At 58.6% G+C, this 21,580-nt stretch overlaps 1 protein-coding gene and 1 long non-coding RNA gene across 5 annotated transcripts in view; one reads left to right on the top strand and one right to left on the bottom strand.

The window, feature by feature from the left end:
* The window catches only part of LOC137326216 (uncharacterized), a 121,799-nt gene that overhangs the window by 89,406 nt on the left and 10,813 nt on the right, over window positions 1-21,580 (bottom strand). The window contains exon 1 of one of the 3 annotated variants that reach the window (XR_010964141.1): window positions 7,317-7,380. The exons of the other annotated variants lie outside the window; for them this stretch is intronic. This is a non-coding gene — a long non-coding RNA (uncharacterized lncRNA). Of the gene's footprint in view, window positions 1-7,316; window positions 7,381-21,580 lie in introns of those variants that run through there. 3 annotated transcript variants of the gene reach the window in all.
* Window positions 7,711-21,580, top strand: part of LOC137326213 (coiled-coil domain-containing protein 9-like) — a 299,122-nt gene continuing 285,252 nt past the window's right edge. Inside the window, exon 1 of one of the 2 annotated variants that reach the window (XM_067991093.1) lies at window positions 7,711-7,820. The gene's annotated coding sequence lies outside the window, so the exon portion shown is untranslated. Of the gene's footprint in view, window positions 7,885-21,580 lie in introns of both variants that reach the window. The other variant, XM_067991092.1, reaches the window with a different exon arrangement.

Here is a 21,580-nt window from a genome sequence, read left to right as displayed (position 1 = left end):
ATTTATGCAGGAATTTACTTCACGACTGAATAAATGTGTCTGTTGCTGCCCTACGAATCTGCTGGGCTTTTTAGAAAATATTTAAATTGTGCTGCATTAAAAGTTGCAAATAATGAGCTTAGCATGAAACCGAGCTGGAGTTCCAAATCACAGAGCTGTGCTCCGTAGAGAGAGCAAATGGAAATATCTGCTGGGCTAGGGATATTGTTTCATGCTCCAGACCAAAGGAAGTGTATTTATAGGACTCCCCCGAACCCTTTGCATGATCTAGACATAATTTCCTTTTCTGTGTACTTATAATTAATATTCTTTTAGTTAGTATCACCAAAGGCAGTCCAAACTGACATTGATGAACATTGTGAACGGAGTATTTATATTTTTCACTCAGTATCTCTTCCTGGTTTTCTTTTGTCTCTCTCTGATGCTTCCTCACATTTTGTTTTGCTTCTTCCCTATTTATTCATTCTCACTTGCCCTCCCTTCCCTTCCATTCCTTTTACCATATTACCATACAACACGAAGGGATTGACAGTGTAGTGATGTGACATGTTGGTCCTCTAACCTCTTGTGTCATGGAACGTGGGGACCTGCATCCTTCCCCGTGATTGGCCAACCCATGCCAAGACCACTCACCTTGGTGAGGCAGGGCAACTTATTGGCAGTGCCATCTGGGCCTTCCTTCTGTGCCTCCTATTGGTCCACTCGAGAGCGGATTGAGCAGAGGGCTGAGAAACAGCCCATGTCCCCTCCACCTTGGCTGAGGAACTGTCTTTGTCAAAGGACCCAAAGGAAGGAAATTAGATTGAAATTGGAACGTTGTTGTGAGTGATATTTTGGAGATGATGTAACTAAAATTTGCTTCAACGTTTGTTTTACACTGTGATTATTATATGTACCTCTTTTCCAAATCATGTACAGAAAGATTGTAAACAAGATCACACTGGATAAAAAATATTTGTTCATCTCTTAGAAAACTTGCTTATCAGAGAAGAGATAAAGCTTTAAAAAATAAATGTTCTGAATTTTAAGAAAGAACATGGAGTTTGGCTCAGTTTCCCTCTGGTGTGTGGCTTGTCCAGTTTGTGAGTGAAAGCTGTGTCTAGAACTAGGGACATGGGACGTGTTGTTCCGTGGCAGGGAAGGCACGGGTTTGGGCTTATGGTTCCACACATAGTAAGTGCATGGCATTGGCCATAACACTGGGAGTGTGCACCACAGCTAAAGGCTTCCCTACATCCAGGGATCGGAGAGAGAATCTGGTCTGGCACAGGCATCTCTCGGGGGCAAGTGTCAGTTGCTTCCAAGCCTTTATTCACTGAGCTCCACATTACACCCACACCACACTCTCTTATAAATGGAGACAAGAGATTTGCACCACCTGAATATAATTAACACTAATTGATATAAATCACAGGGATACAATTAACAGCAAGCAGCTATTATCACATTCTTCTAACCGTTGTGTTAGCCTTGGCTCTCGCCTCTGCGTCAGAAGGTCGTGGGTTTAAGTCCCACTCCCGAGACTTGAGCACAGAGTCGAGGCTGACACTCCAGAACAGTACTGAGGGAGTGCTGCACTGTCGGAGGTGCCGTTTTTCAGATGAAAGGTTAAACTGAGGCCCCACCTGCCCCCTTAGATGGATGTAAAAGATCCCATGGCACTATTTCGAAGAATTGCAGGGGAGTTCTCCCTGGTGTCCTGTATTCCTCAACCAAAATCACTAAAAAGCAAATAATCTGTCCATTATCTCATTGCTGTTTGTGGGATCTTGCTGTGCACAAATTGGCTGTCGTGTTTCCTACATTACAACAGTGACTACACTTCAAAATTATTCCATTGACTGTAAAGCACTTTGGGACATCCTGAGGTCGTGAAAGGTGCTATATAAATGCAAGTTCTCTTTTTCTTTCTGGTCACGTTGAAAAGCGCTTCCCATAAAATGGATAAGTTTCGAAGCGCAGTGAGTTGTGGAAAAGAACAGCAGCCATTCTGTGCCTGTAATGCCCCACAAACAGCCGATGAGATGAATATTTTGGGTGGCATTGGCTGAAGGAGGAGTGTTGAAGGGGAAAAATTTGAAGGGCTATGGGAAAGAGCAGGGGGAGTGGGACTAATTGGATAGCTCTTTCAAAGAGCCGGCACAGGCACGATGGGCCAAATGGCCTCCTCCTGTGCTGTACATACTATGATATTATAGATTAAAAAATGAAAGCCTGGTTTAATATCTCCTCCCTGTGGTCAGTTACAGAGCACTGCCAGGTAAGACCTGTTTCAACCATTACTTGGAGAAGGACACCTAACACATGAAGATCCAGAGAGGAAGAAAAGATAAAATGGATAAAAGTGGAAGCAAGAGATAAAATAGTGTGTCCCAAACAACAAGTCGTGCTCATTTTATTTTGTTGTATAGGGGAGACCGTAATACAAATATAATTGCAGTTTACACAAACAGCCCATAATAAAACTCCAGCTGAAATACAGTTCTGCTATTACCTTGGATTCTAGGAACTGGCACTGCCTCGATTCAGGAATTTCTCACTTGCAAGTCAAAGAATTGCTTGTTTTGAACAATTTATTTAAAGAGTTTAATTTTCTGACCATTGAATGGGTGTAAGTCTAGGCCATACAATAGAGGCACTGCGTAGGGAAGAAGGAATTTAGTAACTGCCTATTTGTAAAGAATCGGTAACTAGAATGGTCCATTCGCTACCTATGACTACCTCAAAACACTGGCAACTTTCTGTTCCTGACCAACTCAATAATACCGTGTTAGTCACCACACCCACTAATGATACTGATCCTCAATGTAATTGCCTCCTGTGACCACATCAATACAGTCCTATGACTGACCTGTTCACATTCATTTATGACCAGTGACCAGATCAATATAAGGGCTGATTCCCCAATCAGGGACCAGTACAGTGTCTCCAATGGGGGTGAAGTCTGCCTTATAGAAACATGGTCTACGGTTATTCCCTCTGCTTTGGGGGCTCCCCTGCAGATGGCTGCAAAGATGCCACTCGCTCCACGTTGCTCGCTATTTGACTGAATTCCATGACCTCATTGACTCTGGAGGTGTATTACCACACATTGCCAGCTGCTGAGGGCTGCTCATAACACACTCAAAGGATGTCCATGAGTTGTTTTCGCTCCTGCATCAACTCCCCTCTGAAGCCAGGCCCAGCAGGATGCCAATCCCGGGGCCTATTTATTGTGATGCTCAAGGCACTGTTGTGTGGGACAAGCTGGATGGACCAGAGGGTCTTTTCCTGTCGGTCATTGTTTGTATGTTTGTATGTTATCCATACAGCAATCAGCCTAGCCTGCTCTTTGCTGTTCCTCTCCTGCAACAACTTTACTTGTCAGTAGTGAATCACCATCCTCAAACTCACTCCCTACATTCTCTGGGGTTCCAGGCTCGGCCCTGGTGTTTGGAGGTGACGTGTTTGATTAAACTGCTGTGAGGTGCCAGGCTTGAGACACCACTTGGTGTTTCCTCATCACCTTAGCAAGAACTTATAGGAAGAGCAAAGGGAGTGAAATTACCACAGATTCACCACACAGTGCCTTCAAAGAGAGATAACATGATAGGACAATTGGTGGGTCATTCTCCTGCTGTGATGTTTGGGAGGGCGAGTCACTGTAGATGGGATAATAATAATCCAGGAAGAGACTATTAACTAAATGGAAAGAAAATAATGTGGACAGAAAATGAAAGAGATCTGGGGTTCTTGATTGACAATAAATTGAAGCTATCGCAACAATGCTCGGTGACAGTGAGTAAAGCAAATCAGATGTTGGGATGTATTCAAAGGTCAATATTGAGCCGAAGTAGTGAGGTAATCCTGCCACTTTATAAATAGTTGGTGTGACCACACTTGGAATACTGGGTACAGCTCTGGTCGCCGCAGAACAAAAAGGACATTGCAGCTATTGAAAGGACACGGAAGAGAGCAACCAGAATGGTTGAGGAGCTGAAGGGATTGGATCATGAGCAGTGATTGTTCTCACTGGAATAGAGAAGGTTGAGCGTTGATACGATTGCTGTTCTTAGGATTCTAAGGGGACTGGATAATGTCGACCATGACCAGCTGTTTCACCTTGTCCAGAACAGTAGATCCAGAGGACACGGCCTGCACTTGAAGGGGGTAAATTCAACACTAATCTGCAGAAACAATATTTCAGTGAGCGAGTGGGCAATTTATGGAACCGATTCCCTAGGGAGATGGTGGAAGCAGTTAGTATTGATTCATTCAAATGAAAATTAGATTTTTTTCAGAAAATGACAGGCCGGATTTTGCTGTGAGCAGTGAATGAACGGAGCCAGCCATTCAACACCAACTTGCATTTACAGCGCCTTTAACCTAGTGAAACGTCCCAAGGTGCTTCACAAGAGCGATTATCAGACAAAAATTGATATCAAGCCACATAAGGAGATATTAGGACAGGTGACCAAAAGCTTGGTCAAAGAGATAGGTTTTAAGGGGTATCTTAAAGGAGGAGAGAGAGAGGCAGAGAGGTTTAGGGAGGGAATTCCAGAGCTTAGGGCCTAGGCAGCTGAAGGCACGGCCGCCAATGGTGGAGCGATTAAAATCGGGGATTCACAAGAGGCCAGAATTGGAGGAGCGCAGAGATCTCGGAGGGTTGTAGGGCTGGAGGAGGTTACAGAGATAGGGAGGGGGAGAGGCCATGGAGGGATTTGAAAACAAGGATAGGGATTTTAAAATCGAGGCGTTCCTGGACTTGGAGCCAATGTAGGTCAGTGAGCACAGGGGTGATGGGAGAACGGGACTTGGTGTGAGTTAGGATACGGGAGCAGAATTTTGGATGAGCTCAAGTTTATGGAGGGTCGAAGATGGGAGGCCGGCCAGGGGCACATTGGAATAGTTGAGTCTGGAGGTAACAAAGGCATGGATCAGGGTTTCAGCAGCAGATGAGCTGAGGCAGGGGTGGAGACAGGCGATGTTACGGAGGTGGAAGTAGGCGGTCTTGGTGATGGAGTGGATATGGGGTCAGAAACTCATCTCAGGGTCAAATAGGAGGCCGAGGTTGCGAACGGTCGGGTTCAATCTCAGTCAGTGTCCAGGGAGAGGGACGGAGTCGGTGGGTAGGGAACGGAGTTTGTGGTAGGGATCAAAGATAGTGGCTTCGGTCTTCCCAGTGTTTAGTTGGAGGAAACTTTTGCTCATCCAGAACTGGATGTTGGACAAGCAGTGTGATAAATCAGAGACAGTGGAGGGGTCGAGGGAGGTGGTGGTGAGGTGGAGCTGGGTGTCGTCAGTGTACATGTGGAACCTGATGTTGTGTTTTCGGATGATGTCGCCGAGGGGCAGCATGTGGATAAGAAATAGGAGGGGGCAAAGGATAGATCCTTGGGGGACTCCAGAGTAACGGTGCGGGAGTGGGAGGAGAAGCCATTGCAGGAGATTCTCTGGCTAGGACTGCATAGATAAGAATGGAACCAGGCGAGGGCAGTCCCAACCAGCTGGACGATGGAGGAATGACGTTAGAGGATGGTGTGTCAAAGGCTCCAGACAGATCGAGAAGGATGAGGAGGGATAGTTTACCATTCGTTCGATTTGCACTTGCCCATAGACTTTCTATCAGCTTTTGCACAGCAGGTTCCTGAAAACCAGAAATCCAAAAATCACGGCGTCCCCTGCAGGGCATCCGGGACCTGTGTGAACAGGGCAAGTAACCGTTTATCCCCTTAACCAGATTACCAGATTGAAGCATCGTTAATAACAGCACAGTGTCTGAACCAGGAAGTGTAAGTTAGAATGGTGAATTCAATCTCAAATCAGGTACAGCAAGCGAAATAGAGAGGGGAAGAAAGATTGGATTAAGAGACAGAGATAAAAGAGACAGAAAGAAAAAGTAAAAAAATAAAAATTATTTACATTTAAAAAAAAACGTCCAACAACAATTAAAATGTGAAGGAATGAGACTCCACATTTGTTAAAGTTAATTTTCAGTGCCAGAGGTTGTTTGGCCGTCATTAAGACTTCCCACGTCTTTAACAGGGTACTTAAATCAGAATGGACAAGCCCTGGCGAGTTTAGTCCGTATGGACGGCATCACTTCACGATGAGCCGGATGGCGAGATATCATTCTCGCAAACCTTATGGATTTCCGCATTTAATGGCAATTGATGCTAGCTCAATTGAGAATTCTAAATCTGAGATTGATAGATTTCTGTGAACTAAGGGTATTTAGGGATATGGGGTTATGGGTATATGGAGTGAGGTCACAGGTCCACCATGATCTCATTGACTGGCGGAACAGGCTCGAGGGGCTAAATGCCACTGCCACTTGCTGCCTCCTGCAAGAAAGCGAGACGTGTGTCAGGCTGTTGAATAGCTGCCAGTGTGTGTGGCCTGTGAGTTGTGGCTTGAAATAGTAGTAATGTGTAAGGGTGAGAGGAAGCATCTGGTTGGAAGAGTTGAGTACTGATGGAAAGAGTGAGTTTGTTGGTATGTGGGTGATGGGGGGTGTAGTGCATGGTGCAGTTGGTAGGAGACGCCACTTGACAGTTGACCTCACTCACCTTGACCACTCATGTCAAAGCACTGAACTTCTTCATGATGCTGTGCGCCTGGCATTGACTCCGTCCCCCGCTGCCTCCCACTGCCTTTTGGATATAAGTCTGGAGGGCCTCTTGCTGCCACCCCACCCCTGACTGCTGATATAGGATGCCCCTCCTTCTGTCCACCTCTTGCACCAAGGTCTCTAGTGCATCAGCAGAGAACCTTGGTGCACGCACTCTCGCAAGCCTGGTACAAACTCAGATCGGCAGATTGGTGAGGTCTGATGTGCAGATTGGAGGATGTGGGATTTAGTAGTGCGCAACCCTTATTCAATGTTTTAACATAACTCAATAGTGTGTAAACATAGTGACAGGACCTGCATCTGTGCTTTATGTGTGCGATGTCTGATCTCCGTTCAGACAGCAGGCTGTTATTTTTCATCAAATGACAGGTACCAGCTCCCTTTAAGAGATTTCGAACGGACAGCCTGCCTTTAAGAGATCGAGCTGCCCCTGGTGGTGGGAAGTGCGCATTGCGCTGGTTCCTCAGGCCCGACCGACGTCTGGCCCTGCCTGCGCGGGTAACGGGGCATCGCGCTACCCCCGCCCACACACAGGCCCGAAACAAAGCTCCCCCACCCCCCGCCCTCCAGACCCACGGGTCCCTCTGGCCGCACTTGGTTTACATATTAATAGAATCAGCGCACGGATGGAAACTTGGCGCCGGGCCGCTGATTGACGCGGGAGCGAGCCGCGGCCCGAGGGGAGGGGGGCGCGCAGCGCGCTCACCTTCAATGTTAATGACCCAGCCCAGATCCAGCACGCGCCCGGCGGCGAAGCCAATCAACAGCCGCAACCTTATGAATATTCAATGAGCAGCCGATTCAGACACAGGGGCGGGTCAGTGGGCGGGGCGTGGAATGTTAATTATCCCGGGAATCGTCCAATCAATCGGTTTAGGTTTATGAATATTAACTAGACGTCGAAGGGGGGTCGGAGCCAATCACCTGCTACCGTTTCTAAAGGCTAAGCGTCGTAAACCAATCAAAGGGCTGCGTTCCTTTCTGCCTTTGCCCATTGGGCTAGGAGGGAGAAGCCTGGATTGTGATTGGGGGAGAGGGAGGGTGGGGGCGGGGCGGGGCGCGGGGGGCCACGCGCTGGGGGCGCGCGAGAGACCGGCGGTCAACGGACAACCGAGCAACGGACCAACGGTCACCGCGCGCCCGCCCGGGGCGGCCGTTAGGGAAAAGATGGAGGGAAGGAGTTAGTGAGTGAGGGCGAGCGAGCGAGGGGGTGAGTGTGTCAGGGAGAGCGGCACCGAGGTGTGAATCCGGCGCAGTGTTTACAGCAGCCCCGGGTACGTATTTCGTGTCGTAGTTTAAAGGAGTTATAACAGGCTCTTATTATTACCCCACAAACCCCCCACCCCCAAACCCTCACCATCAACCTCGCACCCCCAAACCCTCACCATCAAACCCCGCACCCCAAACCCCCACCATCAAACCCCGCACCCCAAACCCCCACCATCAAACCCCCGCACCCCCAAACCCTCACCATCAAACCCCGCACCCCCAAAACCCACACCATCAAACCCCCCCACCCCAAAACCCCCACCATCAACCCCCGCACCCCCAAAACCCCCACCATCAAACCCCGCACCCCCAAAACCCACACCATCAAACCCCCGCACCCCCAAACCCTCACCATCAAACCCCGCACCCCCAAAACCCACACCATCAAACCCCCCCACCCCAAAACCCACACCATCAACCCCCGCACCCCCAAACCCCCACCATCAAACCCCGCACCCCCAAACCCCCACCATCAAACCCCCGCACCCCCAAACCCCCACCATCAAACCCCGCACCCCCAAAACCCACACCATCAAACCCCCCAACCCCAAAACCCCCACCATCAACCCCCGCACCCCAAAACCCACACCATCAACCCCCGCACCCCCAAACCCCCACCATCAAACCCCGCACCCCCAAACCCACACCATCAAACCCCGCACCCCAAAACCCCCACCATCAAACCCCGCACCCCCAAATCCACACCATCAACCCCCCACCCCCAAACCCCCACCATCAAACCCCGCACCCCCAAACCCCCACCATCAAACCCCGCACCCCCAAACCCACACCATCAACCCCCGCACCCCAAAACCCACACCATCAACCCCCGCACCCCAAAACCGGCACCAACAACCCCGCACCCCCAAACCCCCACCATCAAACCCCGCACCCCCAAACCCACACCATCAACCCCCGCACCCCCAAACCCACACCATCAAACCCCGCACCCCCAAACCCACACCATCAACCCCCGCACCCCCAAACCCACACCATCAACCCCCGCACCCCCAAACCCACACCATCAACCCCCGCACCCCCAAACCCACACCATCAACCCCGCACCCCCACCATCAACGCCCGCACCCCCAAACCCCCACCATCAACCCCGCACCCCCAAACCCCCACCATCAAACCCCGCACCCCCAAACCCACACCATCAAACCCCAAACCCCCACCATCAAACCCCGCACCCCCAAACCCAAACCATCAACCCCCGCACCCCCAAACCCCCACCATCAACCCCCGCACCCCCAAACCCCCACCATCAACCCCCGCACCCCCACCATCAAACCCCACACCCCCAAACCCACACCATCAAACCCCGCACCCCGAAACCCACACCATCAACCCCCGCACACCCAAACCCACACCATCAAACCCCCACCATCAACCCCCGCACCCCCACCATCAAACCCCACACCCCCAAACCCACACCATCAAACCCCGCACCCCCAAACTCCCACCATAAAACCCCGCACCCCCAAACCCCCACCATCAACCCCGCACCCCCAAACCCCCACCATCAACCCTGCACCCCAAACACACACCATCAACCCCGCACCCCCAAACCCCCACCACCAACCCCCGCACCCCCAAACCCCCACCATCAAACCCCGCACCCCCAAACCCCGCACCCCCAAACCCCCACCATCAAACCCCGCACCCCCAAACCCACACCATCAACCCCGCACCCCCAAACCCCCACCATCAACCCCGCACCCCCAAACCCAAACCATCAACCCCCGCACCCCCAAACCCCCACCATCAACCCCCGCACCCCCAAACCCCCACCATCAACCCCCGCACCCCCACCATCAAACCCCACACCCCCAAACCCACACCATCAAACCCCGCACCCCCAAACTCCCACCATAAAACCCCGCACCCCCAAACCCCCACCATCAACCCCGCACCCCCAAACCCCGCACCCCCAAACCCCCACCACCAACCCCCGTACCCCCAAACCCCGCACCCCCAAACCCCCACCATCAACCCCCGCACCCCCAAACCCACACCATCAACCCCCGCACCCCCAAACCCACACCATCAACCCCGCACCCCCAAACCCCCACCATCAACCCCGCACCCCCAAACCCCCACCATCAACGCCCGCACCCCCAAACCCCCACCATCAACCCCGCACCCCCAAACCCACACCATCAACCCCGCACCCCCAAACCCACACCATCAACCCCCGCACCCCCAAACCCCCACCATCAACCCCGCACCCCCAAACCCACACCATCAACCCCCGCACCCCCAAACCCACACCATCAACCCCGCACCCCCAAACCCCCACCATCAACCCCGCACCCCCAAACCCCCACCATCAACGCCCGCACCCCCAAACCCCCACCATCAAACTCCGCACCCCCAAACCCACACCATCAAACTCCGCACTCCCAAACCCCCACCATCAAACTCCGCACTCCCAAACCCCCACCATCAACCCCGCACCCCCAAACCCACACCATCAAACCCCGCACCCCCAAACCCCCACCGTCAAACCCCGCACCCCCAAACCCCGCACCCCCAAACCCCGCACCCCCAAACCCACACCATCAACCCCGCACCCCCAAACCCCCACCATCAACCTCGCACCACCAAACCCACGCCATCAAACCCCGCACCCCCAAACCCACACCATCAAACCCCGCACCCCCAAACCCCAACCATCAACCCCGCACCCCCAAACCCCCACCATCAACCGCCGCACCCCCAAACCCACACCATCAACCCCCGCACCCCCAAACCCACACCATCAACCCCCGCACACCCAAACCCACACCATCAAACCCCCACCATCAACCCCCGCACCCCCACCATCAAACCCCACACCCCCAAACCGACACCATCAAACCCCGCACCCCCAAACCCACACCATCAAACCCCGCACCCCCAAACCCCCACCATCAAACCCCGCACCCCCAAACTCCCACCATAAAACCCCGCGCCCCCAAACTCCCACCATAAAACCCCGCGCCCCCAAACTCCCACCATAAAACCCCGCGCCCCCAAACCCCCACCATCAACCCCGCACCCCCAAACCCCCACCATCAACCCTGCACCCCAAACCCCCACCATCAACCCCGCACCCCCAAACCCCCACCATCAACCCTGCACCCCAAACCCCCACCATCAAACCCCGCACCCCCAAACTCCCACCATCAAACCCCGCACCCCCAAACCCACACCATCAAACCCCGCACCCCCAAACCCCCACCATCAAACCCCGCACCCCCAAACCCCCACCATCAAACCCCGCACCCCCAAACCCCCACCATCAAACCCCGCACCCCCAAACCCACACCATCAAACCCCCACCATCAAACCCCGCACCCCCAAACTCCCACCATAAAACCCCGCGCCCCCAAACTCCCACCATAAAACCCCGCGCCCCCAAACCCCCACCATCAAACCCCGCACCCCCAAACCCACACCATCAACCCCCGCAAACCCAACCCCCCACACCCCCACCATCAACCCCCGCACCCCCAAACCCCCACCATCAAACCCCGCACCCCCGCACCCCCACCAACAACCCCCGCACCCCCACCAACAACCCCCGCACTCTCACCAACAACCCCCGCACCCCCACCAACAACCCCCGCACCCCCAACATCAACCCCCAAGCACCCACCCCCAAATCCCCGCCATCAAACCCGCACCCCCAAATCCCCGCCATCAAACCCGCACCCCCAAACCCCCACCATCAAACCCCGCACCCCCAAACCCCCAACATCAAACCCCGCACCCCCAAACCCCCACCATCAAACCCCACACCCCCAAACCCCCACCATCAAACCCCACAACCCCAAACTCCCACCATCAACCCCCGCAAACCCAAACCCCCACACCCCCACCATCAAACCCCGCACCCCCAAACCCCCACCATCAAACGCCGCACCATCAACCCCCGCACCCCACCATCAAACCCCGCACCCCCAAACCCCCACCATCAAACCCCACAACCCCAAACTCCCACCATCAACCCCCGCAAACCCAAACCCCCACACCCCCACCATCAACCCCCGCACCCCCAAACCCCCACCATCAATCGCCGCACCATCAACCCCCGCACCCCACCATCAAACCCCGCACCCCCAAGCCACCACCAACAACCCACGCAACCCCAAACTCCCACCATAAAACCCCGCACCCCCAAACTCCCACCATAAAACCCCGCACCCCCAAACCCCCACCATCAACCCCGCACCCCCAAACCCCCACCATCAACCCTGCACCCCAAACACACACCATCAACCCCGCACCCCCAAACCCCCACCACCAACCCCCGTACCCCCAAACCCCGCACCCCCAAACCCCCACCATCAACCCCCGCACCCCCAAACCCACACCATCAACCCCCGCACCCCCAAACCCACACCATCAACCCCGCACCCCCAAACCCCCACCATCAACCCCGCACCCCCAAACCCCCACCATCAACGCCCGCACCCCCAAACCCCCACCATCAACCCCGCACCCCCAAACCCACACCATCAACCCCGCACCCCCAAACCCACACCATCAATCCCCGAACCCCCAAACCCCCACCATCAACCCCGCAACCCCAAACCCACACCATCAACCCCCGCACCCCCAAACCCACACCATCAACCCCGCACCCCCAAACCCCCACCATCAACCCCGCACCCCCAAACCCCCACCATCAACGCCCGCACCCCCAAACCCCCACCATCAACCCTCGCACCCCCAAACCCACACCATCAACCCCGCACCCCCAAACCCCCACCATCAAACCCCGCACCCCCAAACCCACACCATCAACCCCCGCAAACCCAACCCCCCACACCCCCACCATCAACCCCCGCACCCCCAAACCCCCACCATCAAACCCCGCACCCCCGCACCCCCACCAACAACCCCCGCACCCCCACCAACAACCCCCGCACTCTCACCAACAACCCCCGCACCCCCACCAACAACCCCCGCACCCCCACCAACAACCCCCGCACCCCCAACATCAACCCCCAAGCACCCACCCCCAAATCCCCACCATCAAACCCCGCACCCCCAAACCCCCACCATCAAACCCCGCACCCCCAAACCCCCACCATCAAACCCCGCACCCCCAAACCCCCACCATCAAACCCCACAACCCCAAACTCCCACCATCAACCCCCGCAAACCCAAACCCCCACTCCCCCACCATCAAACCCCGCACCCCCAAACCCCCACCATCAAACGCCGCACCATCAACCCCCGCACCCCACCATCAAACCCCGCACCCCCAAACCCCCACCATCAAACCCCACAACCCCAAACTCCCACCATCAACCCCCGCAAACCCAAACCCCCACACCCCCACCATCAACCCCCGCACCCCCAAACCCCGCACCCCCAAACCCCCACCATCAATCGCCGCACCATCAACCCCCGCACCCCACCATCAAACCCCGCACCCCCAAACCACCACCATCAACCCACGCAACCCCAAACTCCCACCATAAAACCCCGCACCCCCAAACTCCCACCATAAAACCCCGCACCCCCAAACCCCCACCATCAACCCCGCACCCCCAAACCCCCACCATCAACCCTGCACCCCAAACACACACCATCAACCCCGCACCCCCAAACCCCCACCACCAACCCCCGTACCCCCAAACCCCGCACCCCCAATCCCCCACCATCAACCCCCGCACCCACACCATCAACCCCCGCACCCCCAAACCCCCACCATCAACCCCGCACCCCCAAACCCCCACCATCAACCCCGCACCCCCAAACCCCCACCATCAACGCCCGCACCCCCAAACCCCCACCATCAACCCCGCACCCCCAAACCCACACCATCAACCCCGCACCCCCAAACCCACACCATCAACCCCCGCACCCCCAAACCCCCACCATCAACCCCGCACCCCCAAACCCACACCATCAACCCCCGCACCCCCAAACCCACACCATCAACCCCGCACCCCCAAACCCCCACCATCAACCCCGCACCCCCAAACCCCCACCATCAAACTCCGCACCCCCAAACCCACACCATCAAACTCCGCATTCCCAAACCCCCACCATCAAACTCCGCACTCCCAAACCCCCGCCATCAACCCCCGCACCCCCAAACCCCCACCATCAAACTCCGCATCCCCAAACCCCCACCATCAACCCCGCACCCCCAAACCCACACCATCAAACCCCGCACCCCCAAACCCCCACCGTCAAACCCCGCACCCCCAAACCCACACCATCAACCCCGCACCCCCAAACCCCCACCATCAACCTCGCACCACCAAACCCACGCCATCAAACCCCGCACCCCCAAACCCACACCATCAAACCCCGCACCCCCAAACCCCAACCATCAACCCCCGCACCCCCAAACCCCCACCATCAAACCCCGCACCCCCAAACCCACCATCAACCGCCGCACCCCCAAACCCACACCATCAACCCCCGCACCCCCAAACCCACACCATCAACCCCCGCACACCCAAACCCACACCATCAAACCCCCACCATCAACCCCCGCACCCCCACCATCAAACCCCACACCCCCAAACCCACACCATCAAACCCCGCACCCCCAAACCCACACCATCAAACCCCGCACCCCCAAACCCCCACCATCAAACCCCGCGCCCCCAAACTCCCACCATAAAACCCCGCGCCCCCAAACTCCCACCATAAAACCCCGCGCCCCCAAACTCCCACCATAAAACCCCGCGCCCCCAAACTCCCACCATAAAACCCCGCGCCCCCAAACCCCCACCATCAACCCCGCACCCCCAAACCCCCACCATCAACCCTGCACCCCAAACCCCCACCATCAACCCCGCACCCCCAAACCCCCACCATCAAACCCCGCACCCCCAAACCCACACCATCAAACCCCGCACCCCCAAACCCCCACCATCAAACCCCGCACCCCCAAACCCCCACCATCAAACCCCGCACCCCCAAACCCACACCATCAAACCCCGCACCCCCAAACCCACACCATCAAACCCCCACCATCAAACCCCGCACCCCCAAACTCCCACCATAAAACCCCGCGCCCCCAAACTCCCACCATAAAACCCCGCGCCCCCAAACCCCCACCATCAACCCCGCACCCCCAAACCCCCACCATCAACCCTGCACCCCAAACACACACCATCAACCCCGCACCCCCAAACCCCCACCATCAAACCCCGCACCCCCAAACCCACACCATGAAACCCCGCAGCCCCAAACCCCCACCATCAACCCCCAAACCCCCACCATCAACCCCCGCACCCCCACCATCAAACCCCGCACCCCCACCATCAAACCCGCACCCCCAAACCCCCACCATCAAACCCCGCACCCCCAAACCCCCACCATCAAACCCCGCACCCCCAAACCCACACCATCAACCCCGCACCCCCAAACCCCCACCAACAACCCCCGCACCCCCAAACCCCCGCCATCAACCCCCGCACCCCCACTATCAACCTCCGCACCCCCAAATCCCCATCAACCCCCAAGCACCCACCCCCAAATCCCCGCCATCAAACCCGCACCCCCAAACCCCCACCATCAAACCCCGCACCCCCACCATCAAACCCCGCACCCCCAAGCCCCCACCATCAAACCCCGCACCCCCAAACCCCCACCATCAAACCCCGCACCCCCAAACCCCCACCATCAAACCCCGCACCCCCAAACCCCCACCATCAAACCCCGCACCCCCAAACCCCCACCATCAAACCCCGCACCCCCAAACCCACACCATCAACCCCGCACCCCCAAACCCCCACCATCAAACCCCGCACCCCCAAACCCACACCATCAACCCCCGCAAACCCAACCCCCCACACCCCCACCATCAACCCCCGCACCCCCAAACCCCCACCATCAAACCCCGCACCCCCGCACCCCCACCAACAACCCCCGCACCCCCACCAACAACCCCCGCACTCTCACCAACAACCCCCGCACCCCCACCAACAACCCCCGCACCCCCAACATCAACCCCCAAGCACCCACCCCCAAATCCCCGCCATCAAACCCGCACCCCCAAACCCCCACCATCAAACCCCGCACCCCCAAACCCCCACCATCAAACCCCGCACCCCCAAACCCCCACCATCAAACCCCGCACCCCCAAACCCCCACCATCAAACCCCACAACCCCAAACTCCCACCATCAACCCCCGCAAACCCAAACCCCCACACCCCCACCATCAAACCCCGCACCCCCAAACCCCCACCATCAAACGCCGCACCATCAACCCCCGCACCCCACCATCAAACCCCGCACCCCCAAACCCCCACCATCAAACCCCACAACCCCAAACTCCCACCATCAACCCCCGCAAACCCAAACCCCCACACCCCCACCATCAACCCCCGCACCCCCAAACCCCGCACCCCCAAACCCCCACCATCAATCGCCGCACCATCAACCCCCGCACCCCACCATCAAACCCCGCACCCCCAAACCACCACCATCAACCCACGCAACCCCAAACTCCCACCATAAAACCCCGCACCCCCAAACTCCCACCATAAAACCCCGCACCCCCAAACCCCCACCATCAACCCCGCACCCCCAAACCCCCACCATCAACCCTGCACCCCAAACACACACCATCAACCCCGCACCCCCAAACCCCCACCACCAACCCCCGTACCCCCAAACCCCGCACCCCCAAACCCCCACCATCAACCCCCGCACCCCCAAACCCACACCATCAACCCCCGCACCCCCAAGCCCACACCATCAACCCCGCACCCCCAAACCCCCACCATCAACCCCGCACCCCCAAACCCCCACCATCAACGCCCGCACCCCCAAACCCCCAGCATCAACCCCGCACCCCCAAACCCACACCATCAACCCCGCACCCCCAAACCCACACCATCAACCCCCGCACCCCCAAACCCACACCATCAACCCCGCACGCCCAAACCCACACCATCAACCCCCGCACCCCCAAACCCACACCATCAACCCCGCACCCCCAAACCCCCACCATCAACCCCGCACCCCCAAACCCCCACCATCAACGCCCGCACCCCCAAACCCCCACCATCAAACTCCGCACCCCCAAACCCACACCATCAAACTCCGCATTCCCAAACCCCCACCATCAAACTCCGCACTCCCAAACCCCCGCAATCAACCCCCGCACCCCCAAACCCCCACCATCAAACTCCGCATCCCCAAACCCCCACCATCAACCCCGCACCCCCAAACCCACACCATCAAACCCCGCACCCCCAAACCCCCACCGTCAAACCCCGCACCCCCAAACCCCGCACCCCCAAACCCACACCATCAACCCCGCACCCCCAAACCCCCACCATCAACCTCGCACCACCAAACCCACGCCATCAAACCCCGCACCCCCAAACCCACACCATCAAACCCCGCACCCCCAAACCCACACCATCAAACCCCGCACCCCCAAACCCCAACCATCAACCCCCGCACCCCCAAACCCCCACCATCAAACCCCGCACCCCCAAACCCACCATCAACCGCCGCACCCCCAAACCCACACCATCAACCCCCGCACCCCCAAACCCACACCATCAACCCCCGCACACCCAAACCCACACCATCAAACCCCCACCATCAACCCCCGCACCCCCACCATCAAACCCCACACCCCCAAACCGACACCATCAAACCCCGCACCCCCAAACCCACACCATCAAACCCCGCACCCCCAAACCCCCACCATCAAACCCCGCACCCCCAAACTCCCACCATAAAACCCCGCGCCCCCAAACTCCCACCATAAAACCCCGCGCCCCCAAACTCCCACCATAAAACCCCGCGCCCCCAAACCCCCACCATCAACCCCGCACCCCCAAACCCCCACCATCAACCCTGCACCCCAAACCCCCACCATCAACCCCGCACCCCCAAACCCCCACCATCAAACCCCGCACCCCCAAACCCACACCATCAAACCCAGCACCCCCAAACTCCCACCATAAAACCCCGCGCCCCCAAACTCCCACCATAAAACCCCGCGCCCCCAAACCCCCACCATCAACCCCGCACCCCCAAACCCCCACCATCAACCCTGCACCCCAAACACACACCATCAACCCCGCACCCCCAAACCCCCACCATCAAACCCCGCACCCCCAAACCCACACCATGAAACCCCGCACTCCCAAACCCACACCATGAAACCCCGCAGCCCCAAACCCCCACCATCAACCCCCAAACCCCCACCATCAACCCCCGCACCCCCACCATCAAACCCCGCACCCCCACCATCAAACCCCGCACCCCCAAACCCCCACCATCAAACCCCGCACCCCCAAACCCCCACCATCAAACCCCGCACCCCCAAACCCACACCATCAACCCCGCACCCCCAAACCCCCACCAACAACCCCCGCACCCCCAAACCCCCGCCATCAACCCCCGCACCCCCACTATCAACCTCCGCACCCCCAAATCCCCATCAACCCCCAAGCACCCACCCCCAAATCCCCGCCATCAAACCCGCACCCCCAAACCCCCACCATCAAACCCCGCACCCCCACCATCAAACCCCGCACCCCCAAGCCCCCACCATCAAACCCCGCACCCCCAAACCCCCACCATCAAACCCCGCACCCCCAAACCCCCACCATCAAACCCCGCACCCCCAAACCCCCACCATCAAACCCCGCACCCCCAAACCCCCACCATCAAACCTCGCACCCCCAAACCCCCACCATCAACCCGCACCCCCAAACCCCCACCATCAAACCCCGCACCCCCAAACCCACACCATCAACCCCCGCAAACCCAACCCCCCACACCCCCACCATCAACCCCCGCACCCCCAAACCCCCACCATCAAACCCCGCACCCCCACCAACAACCCCCGCACCCCCACCAACAACCCCCGCACCCCCACCAACAACCCCCGCACCCCCAACATCAACCCCCAAGCACCCACCCCCAAATCCCCGCCATCAAACCCGCACCCCCAAAATCAAACCCCGCACCCCCAAACCCCCACCATCAACCCCCGCACCCCCACCATCAACCCCCACCCCCAAATCCCCACCATCAACCCCCGCACCCCCAAACCCCCGCCATCAATCCCCACACCCCCAAACCCCCGCCACCAACCCCCGCGCCCCCAAACTCCCACCCTCAACCCCCGCGCCCCCAAACTCCCACCCTCAACCCCCGCGCCCCCAAACTCCCACCCTCAACCCCCGCGCCCCCAAACTCCCACCCTCAACCCCCGCGCCCCCAAACTCCCACCCTCAACCCCTGCGCCCCCGCACCCCACCATCAACCCCCAAACCCACACCATCAACCCCCAAACCCACACCATCAACCCCCACACCCCCACCATCAACCCCCGCACCCCCACCATCAACCCCCGCACCCCCACCATCAACCCCCGCACCCCCACCATCAACCCCCACCATCAACCCCCGCACCCCCAAACCCCCGCCATCAATCTCCGCACCCCCAAACCCCCGCCACCAACCCCGCGCCCCCAAACTCCCACCGTCAACCCCCGCGCCCCCAAACTCCCACTGTCAACCCCCGCGCCCCCAAACTCCCATCGTCAACCCCCGCGCCCCCAAACTCCCATCGTCAACCCCCGCGCCCCCAAACTCCCACCGTCAACCCCCACGCCCCCAAACCACCACCATCAACCCCCGCAGCCCCAAACCCCCACCATCAAACTCCGCACCATCAACCCCTGCACCCCACCATCAACCCCACACCCCCAAAACCCCACCATCAAACCCCGCAGCCCCAAACCCCCACCATCAACCCCTGCACCCCACCATCAACCCCACACCCCCAAAACCCCACCATCAACCCCCAAACCCCCACCATCAAACTCCGCACCATCAACCCCCGCACCCCCAAACCCCCACCATCAACCCCGCACCCCCAAACCCCCACCATCAACCCCCGCACCCCCAAAATCAACCCCCGCACCCCCAAATCCCCACCATCAACCCCCGCACCCCAAAACCCCCGCCATCAATCCCCGCGCCCCCGCCATCAACCCCCGCGCCCCCAAACCCCCACCGTCAACCCCCGCACCCCCAAACCCCCACCGTCAACCCCCCCACCCCCAAACCCCCGCCATCAATCTCCGCACCCCCAAACCCCCGCCACCAACTCCCACCGTCAACCCCCGCGCCCCCAAACTCCCACCGTCAACCCCCGCGCCCCCAAACTCCCACCGTCAACCCCCGCGCCCCCAAACTCCCACCGTCAACCCCCGCGCCCCCAAACTCCCACCGTCAACCCCCGCGCCCCCAAACCACCACCATCAACCCACGCAACCCCAAACACCCACCATCAACCCCTGCACCCCCAACCCCTGCACCCCACCATCAACCCCACACCCCCAAAACCCCACCATCAAACCTCGCACCCCCAAACCCCCACCATCAAACTCCGCACCATCAACCCCTGCACCCCACCATCAACCCCCACACCCCCAAACCCCCACCATCAACCCCGCACCCCCACCATCAACCCCGCACCCCCAAACCCCCACCATCAACCCCCGCACCCCCAAACCCCCACCATCAACCCCCGCACCCCCAAATCCCCACCATCAACCCCCGCACCCCCAAATCCCCACCATCAACCCCCGCACCCCAAAACCCCCGCCATCAATCCCCGCACCCCCAAACCCCCACCGTCAACCCCCGCGCCCCCAAACACCCACCGTCAACCCCCGCGCCCCCAAACTCCCACCGTCAACCCCCGCGCCCCCAAACACCCACCGTCAACCCCCGCACCCCCAAAAACCCCACCATCAACTCCCCTCAACCCCTGAAACCCCCATTATCAATCCCCAAGCTCCCACCATCAACCCCCGCGCCCCCAAGCTCCCACCATCAACCCCCGCGCCCCCAAGCTCCCACCATCAACCCCCGCGCCCCCAAGCTCCCACCATCAACCCCCGCGCCCCCAAGCTCCCACCATCAACCCCCGCGCCCCCAAGCTCCCACCATCAACCCCCGCGCCCCCAAGCTCCCACCATCAACCCCCGCGCCCCCAAGCTCCCACCATCAACCCCCGCGCCCCCAAGCTCCCACCATCAACCCCCGCGCCCCCAAACTCCCACCATCAACCCCGCAACCCCACTGTCATCCCCCGCACCCTCAAACGCCGCACCCCCACCATCAACCACCTGCACCCCCAAACCCCGCTCACCCCACCACCAACCGCCGCATCCGCACCCCCAAACCCCACTCTCGCCCATCCCACCATCAACCGCCAAACACCCGCATCTGCACCCCGAAATCGCGCACCCCATGCCTCGCATCCGCCCACCCCACCAGCACCCCTTAAACCCGCCTAGCAACCCCATACCCTCATACCCAAACTCCACCACCAAAACCGTACACCCGCACCCTCAAAAGTGCTGGGCACCACCTCCCAAATCCCACTACCACACCATCAAACCCGCACCGCGAACAATCATACAAGCTCAAACCATACACCCACACCCCCAAACCCCACTGCCTGACCCCTAAACCCGCACCCCGAACAACCGCACACCCTCCCGCACTATCCACATCCCTGAACACCTCCTGCCCATCACCCCCAAACCCCACCACCGAACCCCCACATCCGCACCTCAACACCACTCCCCAACCCGCCCACCACCTGCACCCAATCCATCACCACACCCTCACCCCCAAACCCCAAGCCTGCACATAACCACCCACCTCCAACTCTCTCACCCTTACCCCCAAACC

This window comes from Heptranchias perlo, chromosome 10 (assembly GCF_035084215.1).
Source record: "Heptranchias perlo isolate sHepPer1 chromosome 10, sHepPer1.hap1, whole genome shotgun sequence".
Taxonomy (NCBI): domain Eukaryota; kingdom Metazoa; phylum Chordata; class Chondrichthyes; order Hexanchiformes; family Hexanchidae; genus Heptranchias; species Heptranchias perlo.
This window is presented reverse-complemented; position numbering and strand designations above follow the sequence as displayed.